The sequence below is a fragment of the Ursus americanus genome, chromosome 11, assembly GCF_024610735.1.
Source record: "Ursus americanus isolate L20-20 chromosome 11, mUrsAme1.1.p, whole genome shotgun sequence".
Lineage (NCBI taxonomy): Eukaryota > Metazoa > Chordata > Mammalia > Carnivora > Ursidae > Ursus > Ursus americanus.
Window position 1 is genome coordinate 44106143 of NC_142137.1, and position 23284 is coordinate 44129426.

The window sequence follows — 23284 nt, forward strand, 5'->3', positions numbered from 1 at the left end:
GATAGAGCTGAGAATGAAGAGCCTAGCACAATCTCCTGGCAAGTCGGCTGTCTTGGGAGTGAGAAACACCTGTGGGCTGGAGAAAAGGAGACTCCCATTGGCTGTACATGGGAGCCCGATGGACAAGAGGTCTGCATTCTTCCTTCAAAAAGAGAGGAAAGGAAAAAACCAAAACAAAACAAAATGGTATCTCTCACCTCATCTACTTCTCATCCTCATTCATTATCCTCACAGCTGCCAAAGCGATGTGTGCATATCAGATCAAGTCACTGGCCTGCTTAGCACACTTAACAAACCCATGATTCTTATGTACAGCGGCACGACCTGCCCCGTCCCTCTCTCCACTCTTATCTTGTGCTGTTCACCCCTCTACTTTCTAAGCCCTGAGAACCTGGCCTTCTTTCTGTTCTTGGAACATCAAATTTTTTGCTGTCTTAGAGCTTTTGAATATCCTCTGCCTAGAGGATCATTATCTTCCCTATTCCAAATAGAACCTTTGAATCTTTACACTGAAGCCAAATGCTTACTGATAAGTGTGATTTGGGGACTAGTTTCTATTCTCCTTCAATATTATTTATTTTGTACTTGGAAGGAGAATCTCAATGGCAATTAGTATGAAATAATAATTAAATTTAATACTATTAAGAAAACAACAAGAAAAAGTCTGCTTCCAACGGCTTCCAAAATAAAGGTCTTAATAAAAATCAATGTAATTATGACATTGAAAATATAAAAAGGAAAATAAGCTACAATGCCTATAAAATATTCAGCATATGAAAGACTTTGAAATCCTGGGAAAAAAAGGGAATTCAAAGTATTATTGTTACCAAATTATGTCTAGTTCAATTTTCACATAACTCGCTTCAGTAAAGATAATGAATTTTTATTAATGGCGTTTGCAAATCCTGTAATAATTTTTTGCATGTACATGGCACAGCCCAGAGTACAAGAGTGTGTGCATGCATTGTCTCTCTTGAATTTCCAGTCTCACGAGATCAGAGAAGTGACTTGTATGGCATCACTCAGCTGAGCCCAGTGCCCTGGACGCCCACCTTCATCAGTAAACCCTGTGCATCGGCTCTGTGCTGGGAACTTACGAACAAAGCGCGCTCGTGATCTAGTGGAGGAGAAACAATAAACAAGTAAACCAGCAAATGCATTTACGGGCTTGGAAGGGTCGTTTTCCTTGCTCATACACACTGTATTTCTGGAGCCAGGGACATACTGAACTTCAAACATACTGAACTAGAAGCCAACCTTTAGATATGAAATACAGAGGAAAGGAAGAGTCAGAGACTCTTTTTTCATATTAACTCATAGGAGATAAATTATTTGAGGCGATATAAAATTGTATTATTTTCTAGGTACTGTATCCATGAGAAGTGAAAGCTCACTCCACCACCCCATCCAGAATAGAATTCAGTGGAATGCAAGCATTTGCAGATCTGGTCTCTGAGGAAGCAGGAAGAAAGGGAGGAGAACCAGGGAGTTAGAGACCACACAGGACAGAGAGAACAGAGCTTTGACCCAAAGGGAAGGGTTTTCTTCTACTGAGTGCCTGATAAGGTGCCAAGTCACGGAAATGAGCAAAAGGGTAAGGAAACCTCTTTCACCCCCGAATCCCCACGCACCCTGTGGAGACTAACAGATAAAAATGGACCGTGAGCAGAGGAACGATCTAGTATGTTCTCCTCAATTCTGTGTGCTTGGCTTGCCAACAGCAAGCTTCATTATAAATGAATTACATCCTTCCTTGGTGAAGAAATCAGCTCTTTATAATTTCAAGAGAACTACATGTCAGGAAAAAGAGAAACAAAGACTCCATAAGATGATAGATCCTTAAGTGTTGAAAGGACATTGGGATTCCCTTGAGCCCCACTTCCATAGTTTACTAAATTGGTGGTGGGGGCGCCTGGGTGGCTCAGTTGGTTGAGCGTCTGCCTTCGGCTCAGGTCGTGGTCCCAGGGTCCTGGGATAGAGCCCTGCATCAGGCTCCTTGTTCAGCAGGGAGCCTGCTTCTGCCTCTGCCGCTCCCCCTGCTTGTGCTCTCTCTCTCTCTGACAAATAAATAAATAAAATCTTAAAAAAGTAAAGAAATAGATGGTAAATCTGCCCAGCGCTCCTCTGCTCTAGAGATCCCTTTCCTCCCTTTAGTGCCTTCGGGGCTTCCCACGAGATCATTCTCGGAGGGTGTCTGAGGTTGTACCTTTATCTACAAGAAAATTGTGATCGGATATGCAAATGAGTTACTGTGCTATGTATGTGTAAGGAATTATTACAGTATTTGTAAGCATCATTAGCAAAGATTCATCATCTTCACTGAAACAAGTCATTTAGAAATTAAACTAGAGATGATTTGGTAACAATAATACTTTGAATTTCCATCTCTTCCAAGGTTTCAGAGTGTTTCACATACTGAATTTTTTATAGACATTCCTGGTTTTTTTTTCCTTTTTACATTTTAAATGTCATAATTACATTGATTTTTATTAACACTTTTATTTTGGGAGCAAGCTTTTTAGTGGTTGGGTTTTTGTTTTTTTTTTTTAATGGTAAATTAAGTTTGACAATTACTCCATACTAATCGCTGCTGGCATTCTTCTCCAGGTTACAAAATAAATAATATTGTAGGAGAAAAGAAATTTGTTCCAAAATCACATTCATTATTTAGTATTTGACTCTAGTGTGAAGATTCAGAGGTTCTGTTCCACTAAGAAAAAAATGTTATGATTCATGGTCATTAAGCCTCATGCCTCTTTTATCAGTGGATTACATTTTCAACTTTTGCTTACAGGATCGCTCTGTGTGTGTGTACAGATAGCCAATTAGCAGTAAGTATCTGTAGGAATATAAGAACCAATAACATATTCAAAACTAAACTTTTCCCTCAGAGTTTCCCTTCATTTGTTCCTTGTTTCATCCATCCAGTTGCTCAAGCCAGCAACTGGGTGTCATCTTGACAGCTTCCTCTCCCTTACCTCCCACATCGGCTCTAACACCAAGATCTCGTTATTCTGCCTCCTCAGTCTGTCCACTCTGTTCACCCCGTAGCCATCACCCCGGTTCAAGCTACTGTCGTCTTTACCTGGATTGCTGTGGGTCTTCTTAACTGGTCTTCCTAGAGCCATTTTTGCCTCCTTTCCCTCTGGCACCAGGAGTCTTGTAATCATACAGATCTGACCCTGTTCTTTCTCTGCTTAAAGCCCATTCATTGTGTCTCCCAAGATAAAGTGTAAGGCCCTTAATATGATCTATGAAATCTCATGTGATCTTGCCCCTACTACGTCTTCCCTCACCCCCTTGCCTGAGCCATGTTGCTTTTTGCTCGTTTCTTGGACACGTGGCACTCTACCATGTCAGCCTTGGTACATGCTGTTCTTCCCTCCTGTCTTTACTTTAGTTTAAAGTAGCTTCCTCAAACTTCTTAAGACTAAGGTGGGTTACCGTGATATTCACTTCCATGCCACCCTGCATTTGGCCTTTTTACCGCATGCAACACTCGCAATTATTTGTTCAATGCCTGTCTTCCCCACTCAACAAGTAGATCCAAGGAGGGGAATGCAGAGTCGGAGTTGTTTATCGTTTTATCCCCAGCTGCCCTCAGAGTACTTGGCGTATAATGAATGCTCAGTAAATATTTGTTGGATGAATGAAAATGAATAAATGAAATGAGTGAGTGAATGAATAACAGACCGATGTAACTGTCCCTCAAATACTTACTTTGGTGTTGAATTATGACAATTCAAATTAGAAAAAAAACAAATAATGAAAATTTGAGCACAAATGGGTGGTACTTTTAAAAATTTGTTTGAAGGTATTAGCAACAGTCTTGTATACTCAGGTTCAAATTGCCTCGGCAGTGTGTGGAAACAGAGAGAATCTTTCAGGTGAAGAAATTTAAATATATTGGTGAGCCCTGAACAACTGAAAAGGATTCTTTATGAGAATGTACATAGAATGCAACATCCAGAAAATATCTGTCTTCTCGCACTCATGCTACAACATATCTACATAACTCTCTGGCATGTAAAGGCTGATCTAACCCAAGAACTTCACATTCACCGGAAACTGGCAGACTTATTAAGAACACCAGGAAGTAAGCACACATCCAAACTCAAAAATACAAGTTAAATCGATGTCGTAAAGCGCAATGCGTATGTATACCCAAAGTCTCACTCCAACTTTGCTTGCTTTTAATTTGCACATAGCATCGGTAAACTTACTTACTTGGCTCTCTCATTTCCAAGGACCAGGCCCCACGCAGAACTGGGTAGTGCAGAGTAGTTGTAGTAACCGTGTTCCCAGTGGCAGTGTCAGCCAACAGCACGCTGACCTCACCCTCCTCCGGACTTCCGGGGACCGTCACTTGTGTGACAGCGCTAATCACATCCACCTAGTGACACAGTGATGCTTGTAAAAAGTTATTTCCCATTCTCGATCATAAACATTTTAGGGAAAGACCTTGGCTTTTCACCAGGCTTTCAGAGTATCACACAAAAGCATGTCATAGTTGATAATCCTATTCAAAACAGAGCAAAACAACTCTGAGACATCAAGAGAAAATTAAATTATGTTTAATACTGTTTGAGGAACCTGGAATGAAGTGTTACTTTTTTTTTGAAGTGTTATGTTTTAGAAATATTTTTATCCCTAATAATGAACGTTTAAAAAGTTTCAGTATTTACCAGTTCTGATTTTATTGATGTGTAGTTTGCAAACCCTGTTAACTCAACCTAGCTCTTAGCAACCTATTAAGAATGGTAGGGTAAGCATTCTAATTTTACAAATAAAAACTTGAAGTGGTAACTTAAATTTTTATCTTAGGATTACGGTTTATTGGGGTGCCTGGGTGGCTCAGTCGGTTAAGCATCTGCCTTTAGCGCAGGTCATGCTCTCAGGGTCCTGGGATCGAGCCCACAGGCAGGCTCCCAGCTCAGCAGGGGGTGTGCTTCTCTCTCTCTCTCTCTCTCTCTCTCTCTCTGTTTCTCTCTCTCTCTCAAATAAATAAAATCTTTAAAAAAATAAAAAGCTTACAGTTTATTAAGGACCAGAACTTTTAGCCTTTTCAAGATACCTTTAGCCATAAAAGCAATGTAGCGATGTGACAAAATCATAGGTTTTAGTGTCAGAAAGATGTAGGTTTGCATCCTTCCTTTGGTCTCATACTACCTGAGTCACAGTGGGAAATATGTTTAACCTCTGTAGGTGAGGGCAATCTCTGAGCAATTATTAGTCACGTGATAGTATCGTCTATCAGTTTGGTGAAAAATGAACTGGAACCACAAGAGGGAATCTTTGAGAAATCAGCTAATGAACTGCCTTTGGCTCCTGAAGCTAGAGGGTCAGGCATTTGAAAAAAAATTTTTTTTTACCATAACAATACCCTTCTGCATTTAAGTCATGTTTTAGCCTCTTCGGCTCCCTGTTTCTTTATGAAACACTGGAATACTAGCAGAACCTAGCCGTATTAGGTAGGCTATGTGCAGTGAGAAACCCCCCACATCTCAGTGATTTAAAATAACAAAGATGTATTTCTTATTCATGTCCATTGTGGGTTGACCCGCAGCTCTTCCACAGCACCCTTACACGAGAACCTGAGATGACTGACTTTTTACCATCCGGCGCGTTATCAGCCATCATGGCTAGGGGAAGGGATCATAGCAAATGACACACTGGCTTTTAAAAGGTTTTGCAGGAAGGGACACATGTCTCTTCACTCACATTTCAGTCACCAAGGCAAACCACTTCTCTTGCCTAGATTCACAGGGGTGAGAAAATGCAATCCATTCTTGGGTCTGCGGGCCTGGAAGGAGAATTGGAATGTTGATGACCAGCCCTAATGACCACCCCTTGGCCCTAGGAGCGCTGTCAGGGGGATTAAGTCAGTGAACGTACAACTAAGCACAATGCTTGGTACCTTAACAAGAACCGAATAAATGTTAGGGATTGTTATGACTGACATTGGTTATAAACTTCATTAGTAATGATAACTTGAAGCTTATTTCCACTTATTGCCCTTAGTGTCCCCCTCCTTTTTTTTTTTTAAACATATTTCATTTATTTATTTGAGGGAGAGAGAGAAAGAGCTCAAGCAGGGGGAGCAGCAGGCAGAGGGAGAGGGAGAAGCAGGCTCTCTGCTGAGCAGGGAAACCGATGCAGGGCTCGATCCCAGGACCCTGGGATCATGACCTGAGCCAAAGGCAGGGGCTTAACCGACTGAGCCACCCAGGCGCCCCACCCGTAGTGTCCCTTAAGAAAAGGAAACTTCTGAAATAAAGCCTGTGTAGAGAAAAAAAATAGGGCTGCCTAACTGCCTAAGCTCGCAGGGTGGAAACGCTTCAGTGTCCTCCACGGACAAAGCGTAACGACTCAGATGACTTACGTTCACAGTTCTTAGTTATTCTTTTCTCTCCAGATGGAAAATCTGTGGCTTATAGAAGCTGCTAAAGAACAGAGGATTGGAATGACACATTTCGTTCTACGGAGCCGAGTGCATTATTTTCGAGCACGCAGCCCCGGGTCTGCACCTTTCCTTGCGCTCTGTGAAGCGGCCACCACACGGCCACCCTGGTTCCAGGTTGAGAGTAAGCAGGTCAGGTTGTAGTCAGAGCGAGCGGTGTAGACAAAAATAAGTCCTCTCGGTTTTCAGAGTCCTCTTTCTTCTCCTTTAGTCTTGGGTCCTCAACGCCCCGGCAGCATCTGGAACGTAGCCGTCCCCGAGTGAATGAAGAACAGAATGAATATGCAACAATCGTCCCCATTTGAAGGAATTTCAGGCTCGGAGAGAGCAGAAGGGGGCATTTTCTTAGCGCATGGGATCCTGAAATCCTGTGCTGATTGCCTTTCCCTTCCCACTCATGTCTTCCATCCTTCGCGGCCAGGCCGTGACCACTCTGGGGGCAAGGGGAGACCCTTGATCCCGCAGCACTGCTGGACACGGCTGCCTGGAGTCTATTTCTCTAGTAAGAGCAGTCCCTTCCCCACCTCCTTCCCGCCCCCGAAAAACAGCCCTGTTTTTAGAAGACACAGTCCCCTCCCCGATGTTGTATCTGAGTAGAGGCTGGGTCTCTTGAGGAAATTCTTGCCTCTCCGTGGCTCCAACTTCAACAGGCATGGCAGTCCGCCTGTTCAGACTGACGGCGGGACCCATCCCCGGGATTTCTGATTCAGGAGGTGGCAGGGGGCCCATGAACTCGCATTTCCAACCAGCTCGCCAGTTACACCCACGGGGCGGTAGCATGAACAGCGCTGCTCTGAGCTCCGTCCCTGCCCCTTCCTCCCGGTGCCTCCAGTGCTCCTGGACCTCCTTGCTTTTCAGGTACTGAGTTTGCTTCATTTTTTTATGCTGCTTTTGAGCTGTTGGGATGATCCTAATTATTTCTCTTCTGATATAATAATACTTGTGTTCTCTTTTATGTGTCTGCCCAAATGTTGTTTTGATTGTTACGGATTATGAATTGCTAAGCACTGGAACCGTCTGCTCCCAGAAGACCTTCTGGAGGGAGGGGAAGCCGAGGGTGTTGCCTGCCCCACACTTCTGAAGGCTGTCTATGGTCAGAATAGTAAAGGGACGGCTTCCTTGTAGCAAAGACATTCGGACCCTTTGATCAGCTATTCCAGAAATTTATGAGTGTTTTTATTATACTCCTGGTATCTAGCTCGTTAGCCAGTTGGCCTTTTTGAAATCATTGAAAGAAGTGAAGAAGTTCCTTCAGCTATAGGGATGGAATATAAAATTAACGCGTCTGCAATTTTGCACAAGGAGTTTTCTCCTTTAGTTGACTGAGTCAAGTTGCACATTCATAGCTGTAGCTCTTACACTGATCTTGATGTAACCACAAAGTAATTTACTTTGGAGAATAAAGACACACATGAGCCTGAAGAAATGGAAGTCTAGATTTTAAACGATCTTCTATTTGGGACATGTATTATTAGATGAGGAAACTAAGAATTGTATTTAGTGAGACAGTAGAGTGACTCTTTTCCAAATGGCTTATCTGGGCATTTTCTCTCTCTATATTTTTTCGGTGTGCCTCTAGTTACACAGAGGCGTTTGTGTGGCTCGACCGGCTGTAGAGTGTAGACGGCTGTGTCCACGTTGGTGCCTGCTGTCCGGCTGTGTATGTGTGTTAGTATGTGAAATCTATTTCTAAAATCAATGGGATTGCTTATCACATAGAGCTTTTGATATTCAGGTAATATATTTGTTGAACATTTCTTCCTGTCATTAAATGTTTTTCTACATTTTGAAATGACTACTAGTATTCCTTTGTTTGAGTTACCATAATTGGTTGGTCAAATCATTGTGTTAATATAATTGAGGGGGAAAAAATACATGCTGCCAGTTTACCCTCTAAAGAGAGACAAAGCTTTTGCTGATATTTCCTTAGTTTGTACATACGACACTGTAGGGGAAAAATAAAATCTAAACCGATTGGGTTTAAAATATGCTCGAATCAGCTCAGGGTGCGAGGGTCATTTTTAAGTACCCTTCCCTTAGTTCTGGTCACATCTGTAGCAGCGTTCCGATGAGTGTGCCTCAAAATGAAATGAAATAGATTGAGGGTTGCCACCATTACTTGCTTTTTGGAATATTTGACTTACGTATGCATGGAGCGATATAGTTTTGGGTGGTTTTTTGTTTTTTGTGTTTTGTGGTTTTTTGAGGAATTTATTTCTCACCTACAGCTTTGATAATTTTCATAGAAGTGGGTTCTTACAGAGGTTGGAAATGGAACTCATTCTGTCATCACCCACGGTTGCAAGTTGTTGAGGACGTGGTGCTCTGCTGTGCAAGTCAGAGATGCTTATGATTTCCTTCTTGAAATAACATTTTTTCTTTAAATGACATACTTTGTTGTTTCTTTAAATAACATATTTTTCCTCCCTGCATTCTAAACTCATAAGCATAAATTCTTCCTTCTTCCCCTCAACTTTGTTTTCTCTCAACATTTGCAATCATGCCTCATCCTTCCGCTATCCTCATTCTGTTAATGTGCAGTATGATTGAAGGAGAAATCACATGTTCTTGGAGCTTAACAGATCTGGATTTGAAACCGTGCTCTTCTATTTCCTGGCCGTGTGACATGAAGCAAATTACTTACCCTCTCTGAGTCTCAGTGAAATGGTACAGTTTTTCCTCCCTCACAGAATTTTTCTGAAGATTAAATACAATAGTGTATATTAAGTTCCTAACAAAATATCACAGCTCAATAAACACTAGTTCCTTTCCCATTTCTAATTTTTCATTCTTCCTTCGCAATTTTCATACTTTCCCCTAAAGTCTCCAGATGAATATAATTTGAACCTCTTGGCTGTTGTCTTGGAAAAGATTCAGCGTAAAACTTTTTTCTTTCTTTCTGGAATTCATCATTTTTAAAAAGTCACCGTTTAACTAATATTTACTTTGATCTCAGTAAGGTTGTAGAGCTTAGGTTAGTCAGCTTGACTCCTTTTAAATCTGAACGAATCCTAAAATGACCTTTCAGGCGATACACAGTCCTCAACTAGTTTATGAGAGCAAGTGGGGCTGGACGGGGGAGCTGTGAGGACAATGACCGGTGTCTCCATCAAGTGAAACTCGGAGATTTTACCGCTGAATTCTCTCTTCTGCTTGGAGGCTTCTTAGGTCTAAACCCCCAACCAGCCCGAATTTCTGCAAGTCCATTCGTGCTGTACTAATGGCTCTCCTCCCTCTGTTTTCTCTACTGGGAGTCTCTCCCTGCCTCTCTTCTTTTCTTCCTCCCTTCTTTGATGACAGAGTGAAGGTCACCTACTTTATGAAACCTCTCCTGCTTATTCCCTCCCCTGGCCCCCACCCTCTAAGGTCACTGGCTCCTTTTGGCTTTCTCTGTATCCCATAAGTACTTGCGTCACTGTGCCTAGAGTGCGTCTTAGTCTGTGCTTGGCGGTCTGCTTCTAGGCTGGGAGCCCGACCAAGGCACAGAGGGTGTCAGATCCACTGCGGAGCTCTGGCACGTAGTTGGTGTTCAACAAATACTTAGTGCAGAAGTGAACGTTCAGCGTCACAAGCGTGGATCCTCGGATAAAGGAGCATTGAAGGTTGAAATTACTGCAAGTGGCTTTCTGAATTAAAAGCAGCCCAAGCAGTGCTAACTAGAGATGAGTGGGATTTTCTGCTTTCCAAAGCGAATGAGAAATTTGAATAAATTATCAACATTGTTCTGGAAGAATTAGGAATATGATTTGATTTATTTAATTACTTGACTTCATTATCTTCTATAGATTTAGGAAGAAAGAAGAGTCTTCTTCATCGTGTCAAAAGTAATAAAAAAAGAACCCAGATGCCCTATAAATAAATGGTGTAAAGCAAAGAATACTGAAGTCTGAACAAGCTCAACAATTACTTCAATCCCCTCCCTGACTTTCCTTTTGAAGATCAGCCGGTTCAGAAGTAATGAGGCGGCTGCAGGGGTTGTGTGCAGAACTCGCTCTGGCCAACCTGGGGAATAGTTACTGCTCCCTAACTCAGGCATCTCCTTGGACTCTGAGCGCATCCGCTCTCAGGGGGTGTTAGGCACCTGTACATCATGAGTACGAAGCTACAGCCTACATTTCGGAGTTGTGAGGATTTAATGAGCCAATGTATGAAGAAGCCAACAAATGTTTGATTCATCTCCAAAAGGCTACCGATAAAATCTGTGGTTCAGCCTGTAACTTTAGCAAATCTAGGAAACACTAGACTATTAAAGCAAGTTATGTTTGTCGGTGGGCTGGATATCACTGAGGATCAAAAGTATAAACTATTGCAAAGTATTCATTTAAACACATACATGTCAAAAACTCATCATTCTAACCCTATCAGTCTTTGGTTTTGATGAATATCATCACGATGGAAGCATTTTTAAAACTCAGATTGAAGTCACGTGAATTTAGAGGATGGCTCAACCTTGGCATAAACTCATGTTCGATAAGCCCCAGGGATGTCCATGCTTGAAGAAAAGTCCCACGTAAATATACTCTGTCTGTGTTCAGATTAAGCAGGGACAGGGCAGACACGGGGTAACCCTTGAGTACAAGGGACCTTCTCCTTACCACCACCACACTGACTCCGGCCGCGAGGTCCTGCCAAAACAGATCCTCGCCCTCTAGGATGACTCTTGGGTCTTTGTAGACGACAGAGCCGTGCCGCACACAAAGGATGAAACAGGGTCAATGGAGGGGGCAGAACAGAGATCTAATTTCAGGGCATGAAAATTAAATAAAATCCAGCCTTGCTTCTTCATCTCTTTGAGGAGATGAATGCAAATCAGGTTAAGTGGAGGCACCCTTTCCGGAGCCCCAGACCCGGTTTCCCTCATAATGAAGCCTGAAGACCTCTGTCCAGCCTCTGGCCACATGCTTGATGAGAATAATAATTCTGAAGTCGCAGGCTAATCTCCAACAGAAGCCTGTTTCCATGAGTGAATCAGAGTTGTCAGGTTAGATAACTGAAGCTCATCAGCGAGGACTGAGCTTTAGGGAAAGAGAGGAAAGCCCCAGCCCCTCTGAAGGCCAGAAGGGAGCCGTGTGAGTAATTCAGGATGACCCAGGCACAGAGGAGTCTGTGAGCCCTGAGAAAGGATTTGCTTTACAATGCACAGCATTATCCGTGAGCATACCCCAGGTTACAGATTTCTTGAAGATAGAAGCCCGTTCCAAATTCATCCTTTATGTCACCCTGCACCCGGGAAATGCAGGTGTTGACCTTTGCTTTCTGTCCTTCACTGTTAGGATGTATTGTAAGTGAGTCTTTCATTCCTGAATTTCTGATTTAGTCTGGTTAGTGATTTTAGCCATTTTCTATTTTCTCTAGTTTTGGGTTTTTGCTTCAAAGGCAAAATTACACCTGTTTTTAAATCAGCAAGCCCACCAAATTATCCAAATGTATACCAGGTTACTCTGCCTTTTACTCTTATTTTGTAAGCTTAAGCATCCTTTTTTTTCTTTTTTCCTTTGGTTCTGTACTTCATTAGAGTTCCAGAGTGGAAATGAAATAAAAGCAGTGTGTTCTCCTTGCAAAAAGATTAATAATTTGCACGTAGAGCGAGCGTTCCTCTTTTCGACACATAAGTACTGTTCGCAGTGGTGTGGCCCTCCACGTCCCTTCAGTGCGTATATGAACACATGTTCTGTATGGGTGACATAAACAGGATCTCACTCTATATTTCTGTTCTAAAAATCTCAAAAATATGATGTAAATAGGGCGCCCAGGTGGCTGGGTTGGTTGGGCATCAGACTCTTGGTTTTGGCTCAGGTCGTGATCTCAGGGTCGTGAGATCGAGCCCTGCGTCAGGCTCCATGCTCAGTGTGGAGTCTGCTTGAGATTCTCTCTCTCCCTCGGCCCCTACCCGACCTGTAAAGTAAATAAATAAATCTTTAAAAAATATGATGTAACTATTTTTCCTCATTGGTACACACTCACTGTTTTAAATATCGGTGTAATATTCTGTTGTAAAGATGCAGCATGATTGCCTTAGCCAGTCTTCTCGTGATGAACCCGTAAGTGATTCCAAGCTTTGGCCATTGCCGTAGCATTGAACGCACACTTTGTGGATCCTTCCGCACGTCTTTCTAAAGGATGTAGTCATGGAAGTGAAGTGGTGGGGGGGGAGGCGGGGACAAAGGGAATGGACACTTAACCTGTTGAAAGTCACTCCCAAACTAACTGCAGGGAAGTACCAATGTGTCCTCTCACTGACAGCTTTACACCCCACCAGTAATGGACAGAATCAATCCCTCTTTTTCTTTTTTATCAATTAGTAAGTGAAGGTCTATCTTTACTTTTGAAATTGCTTTAGTCGGCATTTCTTTCTTTCCTGTCGGGTTGCTCTTTTCCTTTGCTACCTGGACATTTGTACTTTTTCCTTCTGTGACTGGACTATGAATGTCTTTTGTCCATTTTTCTCTTGGATTGCCCTCTCTCACAGGAAATTACCAGTGAAGCAAACCATTATAAAGTGTAACAGATATTTGAAGCTAAAAATATCTCAGGCATGACCCCCACATACCCTACCCTTGTAGAAAGCGGAGATATGCACATATGGTGTTTTTAGAAACATGGTTCCATCCTTTGCTGCTGTTAGGTTAAACCTCCCTTGAAAGCATTTTCTGCTACACACTCTTTCCAGTTTTTTTTTTTCTATTCCTGACATCATATGCAGTTTATCATTCTCGATTTTCCCCTCTCAGCTAGTATAATCAGTCAGATCAGTCAGGATTTATAGATGATCTGGAAACGCTAGCATCCCCAGCAGGACAATTCCTACCTTATGTAATAGTTTTTTAAAAGATGATATGGAAAGAAGTAAGGATTTTAAAGAAAATATATAGAACTGATTCATGGTTTCAGGTAGCTAACATTGCATTAATAATCCATAATCCCTCCCCCCAGAACATGGTTCTCCTTCTCTTCCTCCACGGTACCCACCTTTCTTTCTTCCCTCTTTTCTATCCTTTGCCCTTCCCCTCCTCTTTCCTTCTCCTTCCTCTGTGTCCCTATCCAGCAGCAGCTCTGACATAATGCATTTTGTCTCCTAGAATCTAAGTAAAAACCCTACATAAAATAGTCATTGACTAGTACTTCTTCGGTGGTGAAACCATAGGCACTCCCATTAAATCCAGGAGCCAGGCAAGGATGGCCACGCCTCCTTATTGTTTACTCGTTTACCTTAGCTGTCCAGGTCCTAGGTGGTACAGTTAGAAAATACCAATTGTAGGGGCACCTGGGTGGCTCAGTCAGTTAAACATCTCCCTTTGGCTCAGGTTATGATCTCCAGGTCCTGGGATTGAGTCCCACATCAGGCTCCTTACTCAGCAAGGAATCTGCTTCTCTCTCTCTCTCTCTCTCTCTCCCTCTGCTCCTCCCCACTACTCATTATCTCTCTCTCTCAAATAAATAAAATCTTTAAAAAAAAAGAAAATGCCAATTGTAGGTTTAAAATTGGGAAAGAGGAGGCAAAAATATATCTGGGTGATGTAATTGTCCTTCTAGGACACCTAAGAGAATGAACTAAAAACTTTTTTAACAGTCAGCAAGTTCAGTAGGCAGCTTATAAATGCACACAAATCATAGCCTTCCTACTTCCAAATGGCAGCCACTTGAAGACAGAGATGACAGTGACAGAAAACGTGCTGCCATGCAGTGGAGACTCAGTGACAAAATACCCGAGAAGCATAAAGTAACAGGAATGAGAAAGATCTGTGTTTAAAATACAAAACAAAACGACGACATAAAAGAAAACTTTGCGGTACAACGCTGCTGTGGCATAGCAGTGCCAGTTCTCCCTGTATCTGTGTGGAGATCCAGCAGGGTCTCAGTAAAATGCCAGATTTTTAAAAATCAAATTCTGAAGTTCATAGGCAGCATAAATTGTGTAAGAATAGACAAGAAACTTTTGATGCAGGAGAATGAGAATAAACTAATCTTATCAGGTATCGAAATATGCATTTTAATATGAATAGTAATCAAATCAGTTTGGCTCAGGCAAATTAATAGATTAATGGAACAGAATGGTCAACCTTAATATTGACCAAAATGCATATGAGATTTGGTACATAGTACAACTATAAGAAATTAATATGCAGTGAAAGTAGCATTTGGAAGCAAGGGAGGAGAAATTTATTTCTTGTAAGCAAGTTAGATCCCTACCTGTATTCTTATACACACACACAAATCCAGATACATGAGAAAATTAAAATGTAAGAGAACTAGAACATAAAATTACTGGAAGAGAACATGGGAGAATTTTTTTTTAAGATTTATTTATTTACCTGAGAGAGAGAGCGTGCATGTGCACATGACCACACAAGTGTGCAGGGGGGAGGGGCAGAGCAGACTCTGCATTGAGCGTGAAGCCCACTGCAGGGCCCAATCCCACGACCCCAAGACCATGACCTGAGCCAAAATCAACAGTCGGGTGCCCAACCAACTGTGCCCCCCAGGTGCCCCAACATGGGAGAATTTTTAACATAACCTTCCATTGAAGAAGATCTTTCTAATGATTCTATGAAGCCATTAATCAACATACTGATAAGGCTGACCATATATAATTGAAATTTTCTGTTTGATAAAGGACACAATAAAAAAAGAAGCAAAAACATAAATTAAATGTGTTTACCAGGCATATCCCTACGAGAGAGCTGATTTCTTCAATATGTAAAGAGTTCACATAAATCAATTTTAAGAAACCAAATGAGAAAACATTCTTCCCACATCTTAAAGAGCTACAAGAAATCCAACACTCTGCTGACCTCTAGGAGGGGGAAACTAGGGAAACCAGGGGTGGAGGTACTTACTCTTCACCTTGTATTGCTAGATTTTTACCTTGAGCACAAGTAGCTTCCACACAGAGGGGAGGGAAGATGGGAGAGGGGAAAGGAAGGGAGAAGGACAGACTGACTAACAAAACTTTCTTTAAATTGGAAGTCTAAAAATCTGTTTTCCTTGATTCACCTTGCTGCCACTAGCCTGTACAAGTAGGAGAAAAGATGAGGAAAACGAAAATAGAAATAGTCACATGCACCCCCCTGCCTCCTTTACTGGAGTTTCTCTAAAGAGTCTGTTCCTTAATGCTAAAGGACTTTTGTATTTCTGAGCTGAAGAGATTCATTTTTGTGACTGGCGAGGAGTTTGGTCTTGCCCTCTCTCATGAGGCCACCTCTCACACCTCTTCCTCCCTTGTCTGAAGGGCAATCCTACTCCAGTTGCACTTGGGGGGGAAAAGAAATTCTCTAGTGGGAATGATGAGATTCGAATTATTTCCTAACATGTTCCTAGGGTTTTACAAATGCTTCATGGCAGCCTTGAGCTACCATGGTTTGGAAAGCCTTATAAGAAACTTGATGTACGGTATGTTACTGTGGATTAAAAGATGACACAGCTGATTGCTAATTTCGACGATGTTTTGCTCTGGTGAGAAATGGTTCCTCATTTGCAGTAGAGAAGAAAGGAAGATGTGTGGCATCCTTACCAGTATTGGCCCAGCTGCATTACCTGCAGAGCTGGTGGACATACAGAAGACATTGCCAGAACGTGGAGATGGTAGAACTGAAATTACTACCAAGCTTCAGTCTACCCCTTGTCCTATAGGAATGTCAACAGTGTGTTGGGGACTTTCTAGGCATTTAAAGTCACTGGAAAGGATATTAATACTGGAGTCTCCCTTACCAATGTTGTCTCTAAAAACGTTGCCACTGTACCCCTAAGCGAAGTAACTGCAGATATTCTTCTGGCAAAGAGAAATCCGTACACAAAGTGCAGCCTGGGGTTTTAAGTGTTTCAGCTCTTTATCCGGGAATATCTCAGCTAATCTCCTGCATTTTAGTAAATCTGTGACTTATTGAGCAATAGTTTCTGTGCATCCGTTTCAAGTCGACTTCCTGCCTGGCAACACCGTGAACGGGGAGTGTGGTAGTCATTGTAAGTGCTTGTCCAGATTTGAAGAATTGGGGTACAAGGCAGGAAGCATATTTTTACTTTGGGGGAAATAGGCTTGTAATTTCTTCTGTTCTTGCAGAAAATGTCTCCCACTGGGTCTCAGCAGGGTTTTGTCTAACAGCTCATTATGGATCTGTTATTTGGCCTCCTGAAGACTTTTGTGTTCTGTGAGCTTCATGGCTTTTAGTCCTGGGAGAGCAGTTGTTCTGTGTCATTGTTACACAGTCTGTAATTGATTTGGGCCCATATTTTACAGTTTGCCAGGCTGGCTTCAGTAACAAAGAACACGTATAGATTTCCAAGCCCATTCTGTGTTCTAGCATTTTCTGCATGCGTAGGATGTATTTAACCATAAAGTGGTATTTTATATGTAAGGACTTGAGTATCATTCTGCTAATTATAAAAAATTCTGTACCTCCCTTTGGTTCCAGCACTCATGCAGCTGTGGAATTATATTGAATATTAAGGTACCCTTCTCTCCAAGGCAGATCAGCAAAGGTCTTCCAGGGTACGCAAAATCATAGCTTAAACCTCTTGTCACAAAATTAACATTTTGCAATTTTCACTTTATATCACCCTTATGGCAAATTCTCTAGTCCCTCTACCCCCAAGCCCCATATTCCTCTTCATTTTCAGTCTGTTTTATGCCCAAGGGTCCCAACAGAAGCAGAACGGTGCTTGCAGAATTGATCAGATACTCGTGTGTTTGGTTCAACTGCATCATTAAGATAAGTAAAAACATCAGATGAACTGGCTTGGGTTTTCCTACTTAATTTTTATTATTGCTTTTATTTTTTTGTCTCAAGACAGGTCTCCAAATCCGAAGAAATAGAATGAAAAAGAAAGGCGTGCTTTATATAATCCCTCACCTGCCTCTCTTTTACATTACCACGGCTCTTCTTCATAGCTACCAAATTATTAATGCTTCTGACACTAAAATACGCAGTCTCCATTCAGACAGTTTTTGACTCTAAGTTCCAGTTCAAACTTGCAATCATAGTTTCCTCTCCACGCACAGTGAGCCATCTTTAATTATTTCACTTAGTATATTAAAAGATATTTTGGTTTGCCTAGCAGAACAATGAAAGAGTTAATGGTACTGAGCAATGAAGAGTTAATAAAAATAGCTATTGTTTATGGAGAATTTACTACAATCCACACTACAGTAAACATTTCATAGATATTACTTCATTTTATCCTTACCATGACCTTACAATAGACACAGCTAACGTCACTAACGTAGACCTTAGTTCCCAGATACTGAGTTATGCTTCGTGTTCAATATTTCCTTTGCTCTACAACAACCTTACAGGTACGGTTTCTGTCCCCATTTTTCAGATGAGGACACCGAGGCTCCAGGAAGTTGAGTCAATTTTTCAATTGTGGCTGTTAAGTGGTGTGGAGGAAATCAAGCCCTTCCCACCTGGTCTTCTGCCTCCAGTGCACTATATACTGTGTATTAAAGAAGGTTTTTGCCATTTTACAGATACAAGAACTGATAAGAATTTAAAAGAACTTGTCCAAGGGGTGCCTGGGTGGCTCAGTCAGTTAAGCATCTGACTCTTCATTTTGCCTCAGGACATGATCTCAGGGTCATGAGATCGAGCCTTGTGCCAGTCTCCGTGCTCGCTGTGGAGTGTGCTGGAGATTCTCTCCTTCTCCCTCTGCCCTTCCCCCTGCTTGCACACTCACACACTTTCTCTCTAAAATAAATGAATAAATCTTAAACAAACAAAAAAACAAAAAAAAACAAAAAACCACACTTGTCCAAGGTTGCCTGGCTATCAGGTTTCTGTGATTCCAGTGTCCATGTGCAAAACCGTTATGTTACACATTAAAAAATGATTTCTACTCTATTCTTATTTTTTAAACTTTAATACAATTGAACTATTAGTCACCCATCGGCATTTTCTCTTCCAACTCTGGTAAAGATATAGATTAAAAATCCCAGGCTGAAAGTTTAAAATGTCTCTACTGGGAAGAAAGTCCTAAAACTATTCTAGCTTGAACAGAAAATATTTCCATCTGTCACATTTGTGGATACCACATGGGGTTTTTTTATATAATGTTTTTGTTTGGTCCTGAAGGCGCAGATTAATTTTTACTTCCTTTTGGCAGATAGCCTCACATTCTGGTGAATTTTTAAAACCTGAGATAAGGATAAAAAACACAGAAGTAAGATAATATCAAATATATTTAGGACGAGAAGCATCCTTCAGCTGAGAAGATGCGGAAAAACCATAGTGCAAGGACCGTTGTAAAACAGCGAGGAACACAAGTGAATTCGAATCTGTTTGCATGGCAAACTCCTACGGATACGCCAAGCCTCCATTGCTGCTGCTTGGAGCCCCACCCCCACCCCGGTTCCTCCAGACAGTGTGGAAGAGCGTTCTCCGGTATAAGGCCATCATCACAGCAATTGGTTCATTTCATTTTAGATATGTACTTTAGTGCTCTCCGACTGGATTCCATACTCCTTGAAACCAAGGACCGGATGTTATTTATGCAGTGCCCTGGTCTCCAGCACATTTCAGTCATAGGCTGGCATTCCGCAAGTCAATTTATGGTCAACAGAGAAACTTGCTGAGCATTTATCACATTCCCGGCATTCTGTGAGGCATGGGGATAGCCTGAAAAACAATAGGAAGAGGAATATTGAACCAAGAATGAACTGGGCCTGGGAGTCTGCAAACTTGAATTCCATTCCTGTTCTTTCTGCTGCTTCCCTGTTGGACCTTAGACAGCATTCCTGGCCCTTAGTTGGTTAAAGGAATGTCTGATTCAAAGACTTCCAACGTCTCTCAACTCTGCAAGTATACTTACTCATTATCTCAGATGGGAGTGTGTGGATGCATCTGGAACCACATCTGACGTGTGGGAGGCGCACACTGTGGTCAGAACAGTAGGTCAGTGTGGTCAGAAGAGGACATACGAATACAGGAATAAGCTTCCCTGAGGATGCGACTCCTAGGTGTGGATGAATGCCGCGAAGAGCCAATTCCACAATGTGCTTAAGCTTGTCATGTGGGTGAAGGACAACAACAGGCTCTTAAAATGATTAGCAGAGCAAGAGTAGGAGAGGTTAAGCCTCACGGTGAGACATGATGGTGTGGGGTTAATATATGATATGCAAAGCAGAGATCTGCTCAGTCAAGGAGAAAGAGCTTTTGGCAGAGAGGGTAGAGTAAGCATGGTCCAGAGGGAAGATGAGCTCCAGGTAGGCGAGTAGACAAGAACGGGGTGCGCGAGTGAGTGCAAGAGTCCACATCTGTAGGCAAAAGGTAGCCACCGAGGTTGCGTCCCTCCTGATGATTTCTGAGATCGACAATGAATGGGTAAGATGATGAAGGCCCAGAGACAGCCCACCAGGAAGCTGGTTTGCACAGTGAGGAAGAAGGGGCACATGTAAATCGTAAGCTGGTCATCTCGATAGCTGTGACTAGCAATGTTGTGGCTGCTTTACGAGCACTGGGAATGGAAAATAGGCTGATGAATAAGTAGCTAAAAGTTAACCCAAACTAATTTTTTTTTTTTTTTGGTTGTCAACAGATGACGATTGTATTCATACCTGTCGTTTAGTTTGACCTCTGACAAAATCATGATACCTCTTTGGAGAATATGGAAAGTGAGTGTGGCTGACCCTCTAGTTAGGTTTATTTATAACTAGTCAAATGGCCTCCTCAAAAAGGTAGTTGCTGATCATTATATTCTTGAGGCCAGAAAACCTATTTTGAGTCTTGTGCCATCACTGCAATCTCACATTTCGGCATTTACTAATTATACGAGAGACTAGCTACACAAGCCAACAGCACCCACGTAGGAGGAGGTCTCTATTGGAGTACCACAGGGCTTCCTTCAAGTTCCAAAAGTTTAGGTGAAGCTTTGGATCTGGAGAGATTGGGAAGCACAAAGTCTGTGCCCAAGTTAATAGAACGAAATTCAGTAACATTCTTCTCTTGGATCTTTAAGGAAATAAGTCCCAGCCCTGCCCTGGGAGGTTGAGCGCACACACACACAGTAATACAAGTGTTAGATGGAGGGGATGTGGCTTTGCAGCATAAATTAAAAAAAAAAAAAAAAGATTTAGGCTGCTTTTGCATAGACTGAACACCATAAACCAAGCTGACATTGTGGTTTGGGGGGGGCAGAGCCCTGTGCAAGTACCCCCTCCACCTTTTCATTTCCCCAGGCTTCTTATCGCAGAACTGCCATTAGCATCTTTCTGCTGTTCCCAGTGTCAGTCCCTCATCACTGCTTCAGTCTACAGGATGAGATTAATTTTCCTAAGATTATAACAAGAATACTTGTGTCCTACTCCAACCCCATCACATATGAACAGAATATTCAGGCACTTGAGAGTGACACCTGCTACCTTCCAAGACCTGGCCTTCCCTTTCCTCTCAAGCCTTACCTGGTTTCCTCCCTCAGTGCTGAGCTGGGGGCTAGAGGCAGAGCAGGGCTCTGGGCTCCAGCCTTGCCTTCTCTTGACCTTACCTGAAATACTATTCATTCGACTTTTCGCTGTGATGAAAGTTGCTTTCACCTGCAGGAAGCTGCTGTAAAAGTCCTCCATAATAGCAACTTTCATCCTAGGGGTATTAATTCTGTTTTACAGAGATAGACCAGCTCCTACACTGGGGTTCAAGTTCTTTGAAGCAGCGCCTGTGTTTAAGCACCTTTGCTTTCCCCTCCGCGTCACTTTGGGCCTAGTCAGAACAACAGATCACTAAAGAAGGACATTGGCACCTACCCTGAGCTTGCTGATCCTTGAGAGCCCTGGTGCCCCTGTCTGGGCCTGGCCAGGGCAGCCTGACTGAAGAAGTCATTTCCCCCTACCATGTTCTTTATTTCTAAACTCCACCCGGACTCTTTTCTCCTTCCATTTGCTGTAAGTTTTCACACAGACTGCCCTTGCTTTTCCTTCCTGTCTAGTCTAACTTGCTTGCTTGCACACAAAGCCCACTCATTGTCACTTTTTTTCTGCCTTCCTATCCTGCTCCATCTTTCTCAAATTTGATTTTTTCTTCCAGCCCCCTCTCCTCTGTCAGCCTCCGGAATGGAGAGTGGCAATGCTAGCAGAAATGTTTTAACAAATGGAGGTGGACTCGGATTCAATATGGAATGGTAGTTCACGGTGGTGGCTTTCAAACCAGATGGAAGCCTTTGCCTTATTTTCATTCTGTTCAGAAGGATCGCAAACTAAATCCTCATCCCACCACATGGAAATAACTGAGTTAGATGGCTTCTAGCTCATCAAATTGTTTTGTTCAAACATTTGAAACTGTTTTGGGATCAAGAAAACATAGGTTGACACTAAGCTCCGTGGTAGCCGAGGTTGAGGAGAAGTTCTGAACTGCAGAATGTGTGCTTTGATGACTTTCCTAGACTTAACGCTATGGGTTACAATATAGCTTGTTCTTCCAGCATTAAACTATTTTAATCTTAGTTATAATTCCAGTGAAGGCTGGATTTACTCAGCAGCTTGTTCAACTAGCTTAAAGCGTAGATACCATCCACAACCCTGGTTATTTAACCTCAATTCAGAAACCATAAATAGCGATTCAAAAGGAGAGCTCAATTTCACAAGATGAGATTTGATGCTGCGAAGAAACCCTCTCAAAAATTTGCCAGAGACCTTGTGAGTCCTAAAATATCCTCTGTTTTCTACCATCCAGATCTGGCAGCTTGAGAACTATTCTTACAAATAATGACAAATATTTTACCAACTCACAACATGTTGCTTTTTGTTTTGGTATTAATTTTGTTTGTTCATATTTTTCACTAGAAAAGTCAGTATAGTAATGTGGTGGTCATCCAGCAAACCTCAGGAAAAGAATTACTCTCTTATTGAACATTTTAGCATATGTTTCTCGAACACTGGCTGTGTGCAAGTGATTTTATTGAATGTTTTTGGTAATGAAAATATGAATTGAACTTGATGTTTGGCCACAAGAATTGAAAGAACTGAGACGTTATAATGAAACAAGTACCATAGAATACTTGCTAAAATGCACTGAGAAATGAGGGCTCGGGTGGAATTTGCTGAATGAGTCAAAGAAGGCTTTCTAAAGGAAGTGGGGTACGAGCTTTGATGACAAGCCAGATGTTAATATGTGCAATGTGGTGTGGAGGGTAAGGGGGACTCTAGATGAATGAAACGTTATTAACAAAGTCACAGAAATAGTACGGTATGAAGTACAGGGAACATTGTTAGGTTTTAGTTTTATGTAAATGAAAGGGGACAGTTAGAGATAAAGCTAAATCCCCTGGGTCTGAAATCCCAGATTTAACCCTGCTAGGTAATGGGGAATGCTTTATCCATGATTCCACTCTTTAAACAATTTCAGAGCTGTGTTTGAGGATAATTAATCAGATAATTAATCTGTCCTCAGCATATAAGCTCGACTGGAGGAAGAGAAATTGGAGTTTGGAAGGCCGGCTGGGAGGTTATTATAATGGTCTAGGAAGAGGTACTGCTTGCTGCCCTGGGCTGGGCTGGGAGGGGTAGGATTGGAATGGAGGGTAGAGTTGAGAGACATCAGTTAGTGAATGTTTCTAGGATTTAGAACCGGATGGGGAGATGAAAGAAAAAAGAATGGGAGGAGTTAAAGGTAATTATGAAGAGTCAAACCTAAGAAGTGACACATTAAGCAAGTCAGACAGTCAAACAGTACTGGAGGAGGTGAGCTCAGCTTTGCTAGCGGTGCGTGATTGTACGTGTGCCCCCGGTGGCGAGGCAGAGAGGTGAAATGGGAGCTCGGGCTACATCATTAGCACAGATGTAATGGTGGCAGGGGTAGGAACGCATATGAATGCCAAGGAGGGTATAAAGAGAAGAAGGTCAAG

General features: G+C 42.2%; 1 protein-coding gene across 5 annotated transcripts in view; it reads left to right on the top strand.

The window, feature by feature from the left end:
• Nucleotides 1-23284, top strand: part of TMEM200A (transmembrane protein 200A) — a 69207-nt gene that overhangs the window by 42191 nt on the left and 3732 nt on the right. Inside the window, exon 1 of one of the 5 annotated variants that reach the window (XM_045805566.2) lies at nt 6397-7318. The exons of 3 other annotated variants lie outside the window; for them this stretch is intronic. The gene's annotated coding sequence lies outside the window, so the exon portion shown is untranslated. Of the gene's footprint in view, nt 1-6396; nt 7319-18471; nt 20064-23284 lie in introns of those variants that run through there. One more of the 5 variants, XM_045805567.2, reaches the window with a different exon arrangement.